Source organism: Rhincodon typus, chromosome 20 (genome assembly GCF_021869965.1).
Source record: "Rhincodon typus isolate 14 chromosome 20, sRhiTyp1.1, whole genome shotgun sequence".
In the NCBI taxonomy this organism is placed as follows: domain Eukaryota; kingdom Metazoa; phylum Chordata; class Chondrichthyes; order Orectolobiformes; family Rhincodontidae; genus Rhincodon; species Rhincodon typus.
The window spans coordinates 44,598,717-44,612,820 of record NC_063351.1 but is presented as its reverse complement, the minus strand read 5'-3'; the positions used below and the strand labels follow the sequence as shown (position 1 = coordinate 44,612,820).

General features: G+C 40.5%; 1 protein-coding gene across 1 annotated transcript in view; it reads right to left on the bottom strand.

The window, feature by feature from the left end:
* r3hcc1l (R3H domain and coiled-coil containing 1-like) overlaps positions 1–14,104 on the bottom strand; it is a 77,069-nt gene that overhangs the window by 62,449 nt on the left and 516 nt on the right. The gene's annotated exons all lie outside the window — the stretch shown is intronic.

The window sequence follows — 14,104 nt, the reverse complement described above, 5'->3', positions numbered from 1 at the left end:
ATATGTTTTCCGGGCTCTTCCAGTACTATACCATCGTCTCAGTGACAGAACTCAAAAACCAATATGCATTCAACCAGCGAAGATTCTGAAAACGGAAGAGGAAACAAGTAACTATTGAGAAACATTTACTGCCAAAATAATGAAGTTAATGGCACTTCCTGTTATTTATGCGTAAATATTGTACAAAAGTTCAAGCAAGGAGTTTATGCGTGTTCAATACCTAAAAAGTATCACCCATGCGCACCACTCCATCGCTGGCTTTGCTAAAATAGCATCCAGCTTCCTGCTTCTTTATTAAAAGGAATAGGTGTGGTAAAGATGCAGTATTTTGCAATAGATACAAAATAAGCTCGTGCAGGTATTTACAACCAGTAATCAAAAAGCCCAAATACTTTTTGATGTCATGGTAACAGTTAGCAACTGCCTATCAACTTTTCTGACACCAAAAACAACTTAAGTGCAGAGGTACATTCCTGTGGGTTGGGAATTATTTTGTTTTGTAATTTACTTCTCTTTTAATCCACTCTTTTTAACTCAATTTTTGCCGTTAAGTTCAGCTCCCTTTCCTTATCCACTTTCTCAGTCCTTTCAGAGTTATATTCAAATGAATCTCATTAAGGAGAAGCACATTTAGTGGCTTTGTTCACTCAAATCCAAGATACTGTGTTGCTCAGCAAATTAGTAAGCAAAATTCTTTTGAGATGAAGGATGCAGGCACAAATCTAACTTAAAGCAAAGACTGCAAGATATTAGGATATAGCTAAATCTGGTCCATTATTTTTCACAACTAGATTCAAAGAGACAGATGTGGCCGTTTCAAAATGAATTATTCATTGTTTACATGACAGGGAAGGTCGAGAACATTTGATCTTCTTGGACTGATTTTCTACTCGAGGAGGAAGGAATTTCTGTTGCAAAGCCATTTCTGCACTACAGGAGAATTCAACACAAGTTCAGTCACTGTCATGTGGCTGCCGGAAGGATGTTTCCCCTTGTGAGACTGACTAGACCTAGGGAATACAGTTTACAAATAAGAAGTTTCCGATTTAAGAGAACATTACGTATAGGAGATGAGACATCATGTTGGGGTTGTACAGGACGTCGGTGAGGCCACTTTTGGAGTACTGTGTACAGTTCTCGTTGCCTTGCTATAGAAAGGATATTATTAAAGTGAAGAAGGTTCAGTAAAGATTAACCAGAATGTTGCCAGGACTGGAGGGTTTGAGTTATAAAGATAGGCAGAGACACTTTTTCACTGGAGTGTAGGAGGTTGAGAGGTGACCTTATAGGAGGTTTATAAAATCATGAGGGGCATAGATAAGGTGAATAGCAAAGGTCTTTTCCCTGGGGTAGGGGAGTTCAAAACCAGGGGGCATATTTTTAAGGCTAGAGGAGAAAGATTTAAAAGGGAGTCGAGGGGCAAGTTTTTCACACAGAGGATGAGTCATATGTGGAATGAACTGCCTGAGGAAATGGCAGATGCAGTACAGTTGCAACATTTAAAAGACATTTGGATAGGTACATGAATAAGAAAACTTTAGAGGTATATGGGCCAAATGCAGGCAAGTGGGACTAGTTTAATTTGGGAAACTTTGTCAACATGAATGAGTTGGATTGAAGGGTCTGTCTCCTTACTGTATGATTCTAGGAGTCTTTAGAACACACTTCCCCAGCGAGCAGTAGAGATGGGGTCATTCAATACTTGTGAAGCAGAGAAAGCTAGGCTCTTCACTAACAATGAGTAACTTGTTATCAAAGATAAGCAGGAATATGGAATTCAGTCATGATCTTAATAAATGGCAGAGCAGGCTAGAGGGACTGAGTGGCCTACTCCTGCTCGGAATTCATAGGTTCATAAAACTTTTCTTTCTCCATTTCTGCAAACACCGTCCTACAACTAACGATGGCATGATGTGGAGATTCCGGTGTTGGACTGGGGTGGACAACAGATGAATGGACACTGCACAACAACTGTCAGACAAGAATGATCCCTCCCAGTCGGGGAACACTTCAGCGGTCAAGGGTTTTCAACTCTGATCTTCGGTTAAGCATCCTCCAAGGCGGACTCCAAGATACACAACAACGCAGAATTGCCGAGCAGAGACTGATAGCCAAGTTTTGTACCCATGAAGGTGGCCTCGACCGTATACTTGAGTTCACGTCACACTACCGGTGACTCCACCAGACTGTTCTTATCAGTAATATCTTCCTTACTTTCCAGTTTTGACAGCATCACCTTGTTAAACTGTTATCATCTACCTTAATTAGTTTGTACAGTTTTGAATTATTTATTACACTCTCTCTCACACACACACGTGCACGCACACTCTCTCTCACACAAACACAAACACAGACACAGACACAGACACAGACCCTATCTCTCTCTATCACACACTCACACACACACACACACACACATTAATAAATCTATGGGGTGAATCAGTTCATCCAAGATGTTTACTTGCAACACATTCTGTTTTGTTCAAAAAATACACAATTTGTAATCACTGTCAGTGTGGCATCTTATAAATTCCAGCTTTTGGAATAAAACCAGCCTGATTCCAAGTTAAAACTCCGAGAGAGATTCTGAACAAAGCCTCACACCTACAATTCAGTGTCTAATCCGAGATGTTACCTTTTGTATATTCCTATGGCTCTGCCTGATTGTCACGACAGCACAGCACTCACATTGACTTTATAAACACTTTACATGCCATCTAACACTCTTGGTCACCTGCAGAGACTTATCATCTGACATTCCACTCACACCAGTTGTATGATCTTTTGATCTGTGCTCTAGATCTCTCTGCCTATAACCTGTGTGCCGGTGTGCCCTGATCCCTCAGTGCACCTGACGAAGGCGCTGCGCTCCAAAAGCTTGTGAGATTCCAATAAACCTGTTGGACTATAACCTGGTGTCATATGACTTCTAACAATGGCATGAATATTTGGAGTGAATGTTACAGAAGTCAGAATGAATATGCCATAGCTGAAAGCAAAATTACGTAGGTACTGGCCTGAGAGCACTTTTTAAACCAAGTCTGTCGCTGCCCTGAACTTGTGCTCCATGGAATGTCAAGTACCTCAGATCATTCTCATAGCAGAAGCAACCTGTCTGACAGGAAAATGGGAAAATAGAGCTGTACTTGTAATGAGAACCTGACAAAACAACAGACCCTCTTCAACATCCTTAAAATATTTTCAGTTAGATGAATTAATTTGACTTCAGCAGAAGGTTAATTAAAGTGCTGGTGAAAAGCAACAAAAATAAATTAATATAACAGTAATTTTTTTCTGTACAATTTCAAAATAATTGGGAATTTTTCAGAAAAATAAGTTAGAATCTAGTTACATTTTTAGGGGTCAAAATGTCAGCAACGTAATAAATAAGTGAAAAGACCAATTCAAGATAAATCTAATAACAGTTGAACCAATATGCCAGAGGGCTACAAGCAACATCTCACAAAGATCCTAGGTCATCAAATATTTAAAGTATACATTTTAATATGTAAAGTAATTTACCCTCTGTTCTACCTCCAACAAAGGCACTATAAATTTTAAACAAACTGGTGCTACAGAACAGCTATTGCAGCCTTTCCACCCGATTCAAGTTTCAGCAATATGAAGCAGAAATGTAGAACAGCAATATTTTGGAGCACAATGTCAATAAGATTGCTTTTCTCTGCAACACTAAGCATTGCTTCCAGTGAGCTGTTGCTGTTGGTGACTGGGCCACAGGTCTGCCACTACACCACCCCAAAAACACTTCCTCAAGGAAGAGTTCAACTACTGAGTGTGAACGAGCTATTAAACTTTGAGGCTTCCTGTCAGACAGGCTGCTTCTGCTATGATAATGATCTGAGGTACTTGAGGGAGAAAAAGAAAATTACAAGGTAATAAGCCTTAACCAGACAGGGACCAATAATCAGACATGTTTCCAGCAGGAATCAGTAAGTGGTGATAGCCAGGAACAGGAGGTCCACATTTCTGAATCCACACCACTGCCTAGTCAGGGACCATGAAGAATGACTTATGAAATGTGTCGTAGAAATATAAGACCATAAACATAGCAGCATTAGGCCATTCAGCCCATCGAGTTTGTTCCACTAGTCACTCAGATCATGGCTGATCTGATAATCCTCAATTCTTGTTTACTGCCTTTCCTCCTTAACCTCTGATTTCTTACTGATGAAAACATGTCTCTATAACAGCATTGACAGCCTCTGCAGTAAAAAAATTCCACAGATTTACAGATTCCTTTCACATCCTCAGAATGTCCCAAAGCATTTCAGAGCCAATGAAATACTTTTGAAATGGAATCATTATTGCAATTGAGAAATGCAGCAACCAAATTATACACAGCAAACTTCTGCAAAGTTATAATGACCACATTACCTGTTTACAGTGATGTTGGTTTCCTTATATTCATCTCTCAATCAGCAGGGATAACTCAAATCATGGCCGTTAAAAGATTAAATCTGGGATGCTCTTATACATAACTTACAATCATATAGCACCTTCCACATAGTAAAACATAACAATGTGTGTTACAAAATTCAACACCAATTACATAAAATGATATTAAGACAGATGGTCAAAAAGGTAAGTAATGAAGCAGAACAGATTAGGCAGGGATTTCCAGAGTTAGGGTCCAGTGAGCTGAAAGCATAGATGCCAATGGTGAAGCAATTTAGATAGGGCAAAATTGGAGCATGGAAACCATGAGGGTTTTGAGATGAAAGAGCTTACCAAGATAGAGGTAGAAAGGCCATAAAGGAATTTGATAGCAAGTATAACTCTCTGCCTTTGACAGCAAGAAATCTAAATTCTATTCTGCACCCTGATACTTGGAATCAGAATTGTGCATTCCAGACTCACTTATACTTCAATTAATCCTCTATTTATCTGTAGAGAAACAATTCACTGTTCCATATATGTAAACATATGACTATAATCAGGTACTAGCTGTGTAAGTGATCATGGCCACAAAGCTGTATGCTGTCAATTTGTATGCTCTACTTTAGGATTTCTAAGTCTGGGTGTTTTTCTTCTAATTATATAAGGCAAGTATTTTTTTTAAACACAGCAACAACAATGGGATCCAAATGATTGTGCTTCAACTAACCTGGATCATCAATCAATAGTGCAAAGGTCTGTCAAAGGCCTTGTAATAAAGAGACTCCATCTTTTGCTGGCTCCCTCACCTCAAATGATAAATGAGCTCTGCAGCTATTAGCATCTCATTTAGCCATAAGCTGCACCCAATATTAGCTATACCTGGCCAGATGCAAAATTAATTTTCTGATAACTTCAGCCTCAGAAATATAAGTCCAGATTTAAGAGACAGCAGCAACTAATTATACTTTACTCACCCCATGAGAAACTATTGGTGTGTGACACAGACTAAATTTTCAGTGTACTCTGAAAACATTCTCCAACATTTTGACAACGTTCAGCATATTGGCACCAATACACTAGAGTTAACACGAGGCACTTTGAGGTTCCTTAATACATTTAATTCATCATCTTAAATTACTTCCATCACAGCACCCAATGACAAATATGTAATTACCAGTATTTCATTTCAGCGTTATCAAGATCAATATTCTCTCACCAAATGCAACCCAAGTTTGGAAGAACTTTGAAAGTGTTGGATTATGATGCTGGGTGCTTCTTCACAGTTTAAATGAACATCTATAATGAGCCATGAACAAAACACTGCGCAAGATGAAAATATGAAATGAAGCAGAAAATGCTCGAAATGCAAGGAAAAGTCAACTGTTTCTCTCCTTACACATGCTCCTAGACTTGATAAGAATTTGCAACACTTTCTGGATAAAATTGATGGCTTTCAGCTATAATATCACAGCTTTCAACTATAATGTCCTAGTATGTTGGTAGTAGGTATTCAGTGATGGTGATGCAATTGAAGGTCAAGGGGCAATGATTAGATTTTCTCTTCTTTGAGTTGATCATCGCAGAATGACAACACAGCTTGCATCAACATGCCTGGGATTAATGCCAACCTGGATTAATTACTGAAACACCAATTTTGTTCTCACACAGAACACACGGCCTCCATCTCTTCCTCCAGTTGCCATGGTTTTCTCATTATCTGTTTTGGGTCTGCTTGGATGTACCAATGGTATATTTTTAAAAGTGTTATTAGCATATACTTATTCAATTGGTTTTGACAAAATAAAAGCAAAAACACAATGCACTGACTTCGCAATCTTTCATAAACTTCAGGCAAATACTCTGGTTCATCCAGAGCAGCACCCAGGAAGAAGTTCACAAGCAATGTACAAATCTCATTCCAGTACTACGTTGTACTCAATACTACCCAAGGAATTCTACAATAGGTGATGGATACTCATCTCATCCAGACAATCCCCTTTGTCATAAAATAAAAACAATTCAGTACATTGGTTCTACAGCAGGGTGACAACAGCAGTTGAGATTAAATTTATTCTCCACATCCTGGGCTCATGCTCCAAATACCATTTGCCATTTATATGCTGTCCTTCTTCAGGACATTTGACTTTATACTAACTGCTAAAAAGGCACTAAGCCCAAGACTGCAGGTTGAAATATTCAGGTTTTTGACACACTTCTCTCACAATTCAGATGTCACGTATGCAAATTTATTTCAAGCACAATGCAGAAGAAAGGCAGCTTGCCCTGTAATTAACCTGAGAATATGCTAAGATCAATCAGTTTCCAATCAACCCAAGGAAGGAACAGCAATTACACAGTGTGGCCTTAAATCAACTTACACACAGCTACGCTTCACATAACTTCGTAAATCACGCTTTCCTGATAACGCTTTTTATTCTCTGACCTATCCTGAGCAGTATCACAGGAGATCAACTGATATTAAACATTTTGAACAGCATCAATTTAAGACTTGGAAGTCCATAAAAGACCATTAATTTTATTTATTCGAGTTAATTTGTGATTTCAACTTAACAGCTTTATACACTACCTAAAAAGACTTTCTCTTCAGCCACAATTCCCTTGTGGGGAAGTCTTTTTAAAGGCAAGCAATATAAATAAATATTAGTCAATTAACCAGTCTTTAAGAACCTTGCTAAATCTTCAAATAATCACAGTTTAAGTTTTACTGTTTTTCATAATAAATATTATCCTGCCATTACTGTCTTTACTTGCCTCTGAATTGTTAAACACAGATTTCATTTTCTGCCTCCATGGAATCAAATTTACACTATTCTAACCCTCAAGCTTCTGACCTTTATTAAAATATTAGGTGTTTCAAATGCTATGGCTCCAGCCAATGCTTATCACGCCGTGAATAATTTCTTCCCACTAATTCTAACCCTGTTGCTAGCACTCATGCCATGTTTATGACATACTGCCAAAACTGAAGGCAGAAACAACTCAATTACAAAGGCAGCCTTTGGCATAGTTTACCACAGTTTCAACACCTTTTCTTCATTACCTAGCTGAATGGACCTGCCTTAGCCTTGCTTCCATTCTAATCCATCAACAACTTCTATTTATAGAGCACCTTTACGTCCAGGTGTAGCCAGAGAACACCCTAAAAAGATTTCTTTCCCACCCCAACACTCAATGATCTATTCTTGTATTAACTCTGATTTCTCATCTGCTGGCCCTAGGAGTGGATACTATCCACAAGATGCATTGCAGTAACTCACCAAGGCTCCTCCTGTGAGGCCTCTTCTGGAATACTGTGTCCTGTTCTGGCTGCTCAGTTATAGGTTATACTTTATACAGTAATAAGAGGTATAGATAGAGTTAATGGTGGTGGTCTTTTCCCTAAGGTAGGGAATATCAAGACTAGGGGGCACATTTTTAAGGTGACAGGAGAGAGATTTAATAAAAGACATAAGAGGCAAATTTTTTTACACAGAGGGTGGTTCACTTGTGGTATGAACTTCCTGATGAAGCAGTGGATGTGGGTACAATTACAACGTTTAAAAGACATTTGGATGGGTACATGAATAGGAAAGGTTTGGAGGGATACAGGCCAGGAGCAGATGGGACTATAGTTTAGTTTGGGATTACATTCAGCATGGACTGGTTGGACCGAAGAGTCTGTTTCCGTGCTGTATGACTCTACAGCACTTTCCAAAGCTTTCTATCACTTAGCAGAACAAGGGCAGCAGATGCATGGGAACACTACCACCTTCTATATACCTCCAAGCCACAAACCCTCATAACTTGGAACTTTACTGTCATTCCTACACTATCAGAGTCAAAACCATGAAATTCTCTGCCTAACGGCATTTTGAGTGTTCCTACATGACAGAGACTGCAGCAGTTCTTGAAGGCAGCTCATTGCCACTTTCCAAAGGGCACCTGGGATGTGCAATAAGCGCTAGCTGGTCAACCACTTTTGAATTGAAAAATATACAAACAATCTAAAGATAGGATGCCAAATTCCAAGTGAACGCTGATGTTACTCAACTCTCAGAACCATCTCTCCATCCCTCTATGGCATCTGTAGTGTCACACTGTTCGTTCAACATCAAGTTTTCCACATAAACACTAGGAAAGCTGAATACCTCATCTTCACTTGCCATCACAAAATCCATTCACTCGTCATCAATTCAATCATTCTCCCTGCCAACTGTCACATACTGAATCAAACTGCTTGCAATCTCAATGCTAAATCTGAACTCCAGGCACAATACTCCCATTTCTAAATTCTCATGAAATATGCTTAATCTAATTAATCTCTCTGAAGAGGACAATCCCCTTATGTCAGGATTCAGTTATTGAATTTTCGTCACACTCCCTCAAGGGCAAATATTTTTATAACAGCACAAGATTGGTGTTTCATATAGCTACTGACTTGGGACACACTGGCCCAAGCACAAGCTGAAGATACAGAATCTTTATCAGATGATATCCATAAAGAAGCATTTATCTGCACTGCATAGCAGCAGACTGACCTCAAGATTAGTCAATTAGAAAACGAATCAAAACAGTGCTTTATATCCGAAATTTCCTTCCAATCCGTAGCCCAAAATTTTACAAGCAGCTGTAACATGCCTTCTTAAACCTGTTTAGAAGGTGCTACAATGACGTGGATTTTACAAATATTTTCCAGGGGCAATAAAAGTATCCTTTACTTTCACTAACTCATTGCACCTCTCTCAAACCCTAGTGTCCTCTAACTCAGCAAGGCAATGGGAAAACCAACAGTATTAAATTACATGGTTAAAATAATTCAGTTACATTAAAATACCTTACACCAATTCCTTCTACCCTTATGAAAAGGGAACCCGCATTCACACACAAATTAGCAAAAATTGCACTCCATTTAGTCTGCTCAGCTGCTATATTCAGATCCGTTAGAAAAGATGGGTCATTAAACAAACTCTGCACTTTTCAAAATGGCATGCATTGTATAGTACTGTCAATTCGCAACAACTCACCTTTCTTTTGCAAAGTTTCTAAACATAGCTCAACTCTATGGCATTAGAGCTTAGAAAAGTATAACACTGGGAATCAAGATACTAGTAGGGTAGATGGGCTAAGCCCATGTTCATTCATTCCCATTGGCTTTCTTTCTCCTTGGTTCTTTTCTTTTCACTTTCATTTCTTTTGGGTCTGGAGAGTGGCAGGTGACGGAGGAGGCCTCCAGCAGTGGCAGCAACATCACAATTAGACAAATGCAGCTCCACCCAAGCCCAGAGTCTCCCTGCAAGCAAGGAGCAAGTCCCAGGCTAACTCCCTGGCCCAGAGTCTCAGGCTGGGCCCAGGCACCTAAGTAAAGGTAATGTCTCGGCACAGCGCAGCGGTTTCCTGATGAGGATGTCTTGTCCCACAGTCTCTTCCTCGTGTGGAGTTCTTCTTTGTCTTCGGCTTCCAGGTGTTCCAGCAGCCTGGCACACAGTCATTTCCTGGCGTGGTAGTCTCATTCCGGAATGGCAGTCTCAGTCTGGCTGTGTCTTCAGGGTATTGCATCGTTCCTTAATCGGCTTTTCCTAAGCCCAGGAACCATTAACTGAACTGTGATGAATTTTGTCTTAATATTACTTTTTAAAAAAATTATGTATAACTTCTGTCATTGATGTAGGCACTGCGGTGGGGTGACTTATAAAACTTTTCACTGTATTTTTCATGTAAAGGTACATGTCACAATAAATTTCCATTCTTTCTATTCATAAGAACAGGATCTCCGGTCCACCATGTCTGTGTCAACCATGAAGCCATTCTAAACTAATCCCATCTGCCCGCATATGGTCTATATCCTCGATTCTTTGCCTGTTCACGAATCTGTCTAAATGCTTCTTAAACATTGCCATCATATTGCAGGCAAGACCACTCTTTCTGTAAAAAAAATTGCTTTATCTCTTATGGTAGATATGGTGCAAATTTCAACTCAAGGATGAATCAACATGGAGACCTTATCTCAGACATTAGTACAATATTGTATCCATGGTTGTGCATGTCTGGCTTGTGTTTTGACCTCATCTTGTTCACAAATATCAGTCTAATGACATTATTTGCAACATCTTCAATAAGAGAATTCAATGGCTACAAATGGAACACTGAACCATCTTTAAAGCTCCTTCTCTCTTCCCAAATGCAGAGGTCTGTCAAACAAAATATAATGCAGCTGATTCTCAAACTCTTGACTCCCCAAAGCCCATCCACCATGTTCAAGACACAAGTTAGGACAGTGATGGAATACACTCCATTTGCCTGGATGAATGTAGCTTCAAAACCCAAAAAGCTGGAAACATGTCCAGGACAAAGCAACCTGCTTGACTGAGGCACCATCTACTATTTTCAACAATCACTTGCTCGTCAACTGATGTACTATGATTTTAGCATGTGCCAACTAAACAATGCACTGCAGCAACTGACTGTAGCTCTTTCAACACCATAGAAATGTAGAAACTTAGAAACATAAGAAACAAAAAACAGCAGAACCCCTTTCAGCCCTTCAAGCTGGACCTCCCACAGAATGAGTTCATGGCTGATTTTCTCCTTCAACAGCCCTTTCCTGCCTATATGATATCATGCTTATCTCAGTCAGGTTTTGGGATTAAGCCCCCTTTGGGGGCTTAAGAAATATGTGGATATTTCTGCACAGACTCAGCAGACTGTCAGAAGTGTTGTGTATTGGATGAATTTAAGTAAAGCTCCATCTGTGCACTCATTTGGATGCGACAGTAGTTTGAACAGCTGGCACCTTGTGTCAGGCAGGACATGAGGATGTGAGTAAACTAATACATCACAATTTTCAGCTGGTTCAGATATATTTGATCACCAGATGTGACCAGGCAGCTGGACCTGAATTATCACTTCTGTATTTGGGAGCCCACAAAGCCCTGCCACCGAATAGGAAAAAGCAGTTTACTGAGTCATTGTTAGTCAAAATCATCCTTCTACTATGGTTCAGAAAAGGACAAGTTCTTGAAGGTGGAGTATATGAAACAGACACCTTCCAACCCAATGACTTTACTGCCTAGAAGGACAAGGGCAGCAGATAAATGAGAACAACCTGCAAGATCTCCTCCAAGTCACTCACCATCCTGATGTGGAAATATCTCATTCTGCCAACATCGCTGGGTCAAAGCTTTTGATCTCCCTTCTAACAGCACTGAAATGGTCTGCAATGGTTCAAATAAGCAGCTAACCACTATTTGGAATAAGCAGCGAATACCAGTCTTGTCAACGTCCACATCCCAGTGAATGAATAGAAAGCCAAACATTGATTTCGGAACTTGTCCAGGTGATGGTGGAAATGATGGTGCACTGATCACAAGGTAAATTAAGACTGGATATGCACTTCAAATTTAACATTCAGGTGGAGTGATTTATTTTAGCAAGCCACTTAGTTGCATCAATTCATTTACAGAAAAGCTGCACTGTATGCACATCTATATCACTTGGACATTGCAGCAGTTCAAGCTGTGGCAGCACACTGTCATCTTCTCCAGAATACTGGCGGATAGACACAGATGTTAGCCATGCCAATGATAGCCTCATGCCAAAAACAAAATTTTTTAAAATTCCCTTAACTGGCTTCACTGGTCATTAACAGAATATGGTAATACCTCAAAAATAATTCCACAGATGAGAAAAGTTGCAAATTACTTGGTCCTGAAAAGAACCTTACTTGGAGCAACTGGCCTGTTGCAACTAATAACTGCAAACATTTCAGTAGGAGAGGTGCTGAAAGGAACAAAATCAGGTGACTCAATGAATACAATTAGCCACCGCTATATGCGCCTCTAAAAATTAGAAAACAAAACAATCACAATAACATTACAGCTCTTTGACGGTCATTTTCATTCAGTGTTATAGAGTTGAAACAGGACACAATCTACTCCTAGTTATTAGAGTACACTTAGCACTAATAAGCTCTAAAGTAAGGCAATGCACTTATTGTGCAATATTCAGAACAGAAATCACTCAAATTGTTCTCACTGGTACTTCACTGAAATAAATTGCTCTCTTCAGCCATAACTCAAGTTTGTAAAGATAAAAGCTATCATGCTGCTGGGAGCATTTTCACATAATCTCACACTCATTGCACTTTACTGAAAACCAGTGACAACAATAAAGGCAAAAAGAACAAAAAAACCTGCAAAGGCTAAAAAAACACAAATCTCTGTAAATACACAACAGACTCATCTGAATCCATGTGAAAAGGGTAGATTAATTTCAAATAGAGATCCTTTGTCAGGTTTCAATGAAACATCCAGACAAAGCATCAACATTTCTTTATGGAAAGTGTTCAACACTCACATAAAATTACGTTTCCCCAATCCTTATACAGATAAAAAAAAAAGTTGACCTTTAATGTACTAATAAAAAGGGACAACCGCCCAGAATTCTCGCATCTCCCAAACCCAGCCAGGTTTGGTTGACCATTCCAGAGATTGCTCTATCACCAACAGGGCCACAGCCCCCTCTGCCCTAACATGTCCCTAATAAATCCTTCCAGTATCTTTTGAATGTTCCATACACTAATCCCCTTCCACACAGGTTGCCCAATCATATTTGCTGCAACCCCCATTCAGGGTTGTCTCACACTCTAAAAGTCTCCGCGCCCAGTCCGTCAACCAGATGCTGAAATCCACAGCCCAGCAGTGAGATCATCACCCAAGCAGGGTGTCAATCCCAAGAAGGTCCTCAGTCAAAACCTATAACGCCCTCTGTCTGACACTGAAAAACCTTCCGTCCATGGTGCCTTTACCTGGTGCTCCAAGTACTCACTCATTTCACCCCAGAGTACCCAGCACCGTATGCCCATCTCACTTGAGGGTACTCCAGCACTGATACCCCTCGTCAAAACAGGCTGAACCGACACAATTTTCCTTCCCCACACAGCGGCACTCCAACAGGGTCTTCCTCTCCAACCTAACCTGTTCCAGAACATGTCTCTTTCCACCAAGGTTGCTCCAGAACAACTCATCATCCAGGAGTGACGCAACACAACTTCTCCTGATCCCAGGGTGCCCCAGCATTGAATCCTCCCACAGAATGCTCCAATATGATTGCTCCTTCCCACTCAAGGGTAGTAGTACAGCACTGTTCCAGAAACTCTCCCACATCAGGATGGCCTGGCACTGTTCAGCACCAGCATCACCCCCAACCCCTGGCTTCCCAAAACAGTTCACTCCTCCTACCCCTGGGTACCCCGATACTGGTCAGCACCCCCACCCACCCTGTGGTGTCTCGACACTGTTCACAAGCCTCCAATCCACTGCGTTCCAACACTGTTTACATCGACCCGACCCCAGGGTCCCCCAACTCTCCCTTCTTGATCTTGACCCTCAGTGAGTGAATAACGTTTCTGACCTCCCACATTACCTTGCCCTTCAGCAACTGGATCCTCACTCCATGATCTTAGCCCTCAGTGAGTGTGTCTGCACTTCATGTCCTCTACCCAAGGGTCCTCTGACAGTTTACACCGCACCCACCAAAGTGTGTTTCAACATTGTCTGGGCACTTTGGGTTGGGGGAGTGGCTAAACAATCTATGCACGACCCCAACCCACAATGTACCAACATCGTTTACAACCCCCAACCCCAAAGTGCCGGGACACTCTTTACAAAACCCCACTCAAGGATGAACACATTTTATTGCTCCGTCCCTC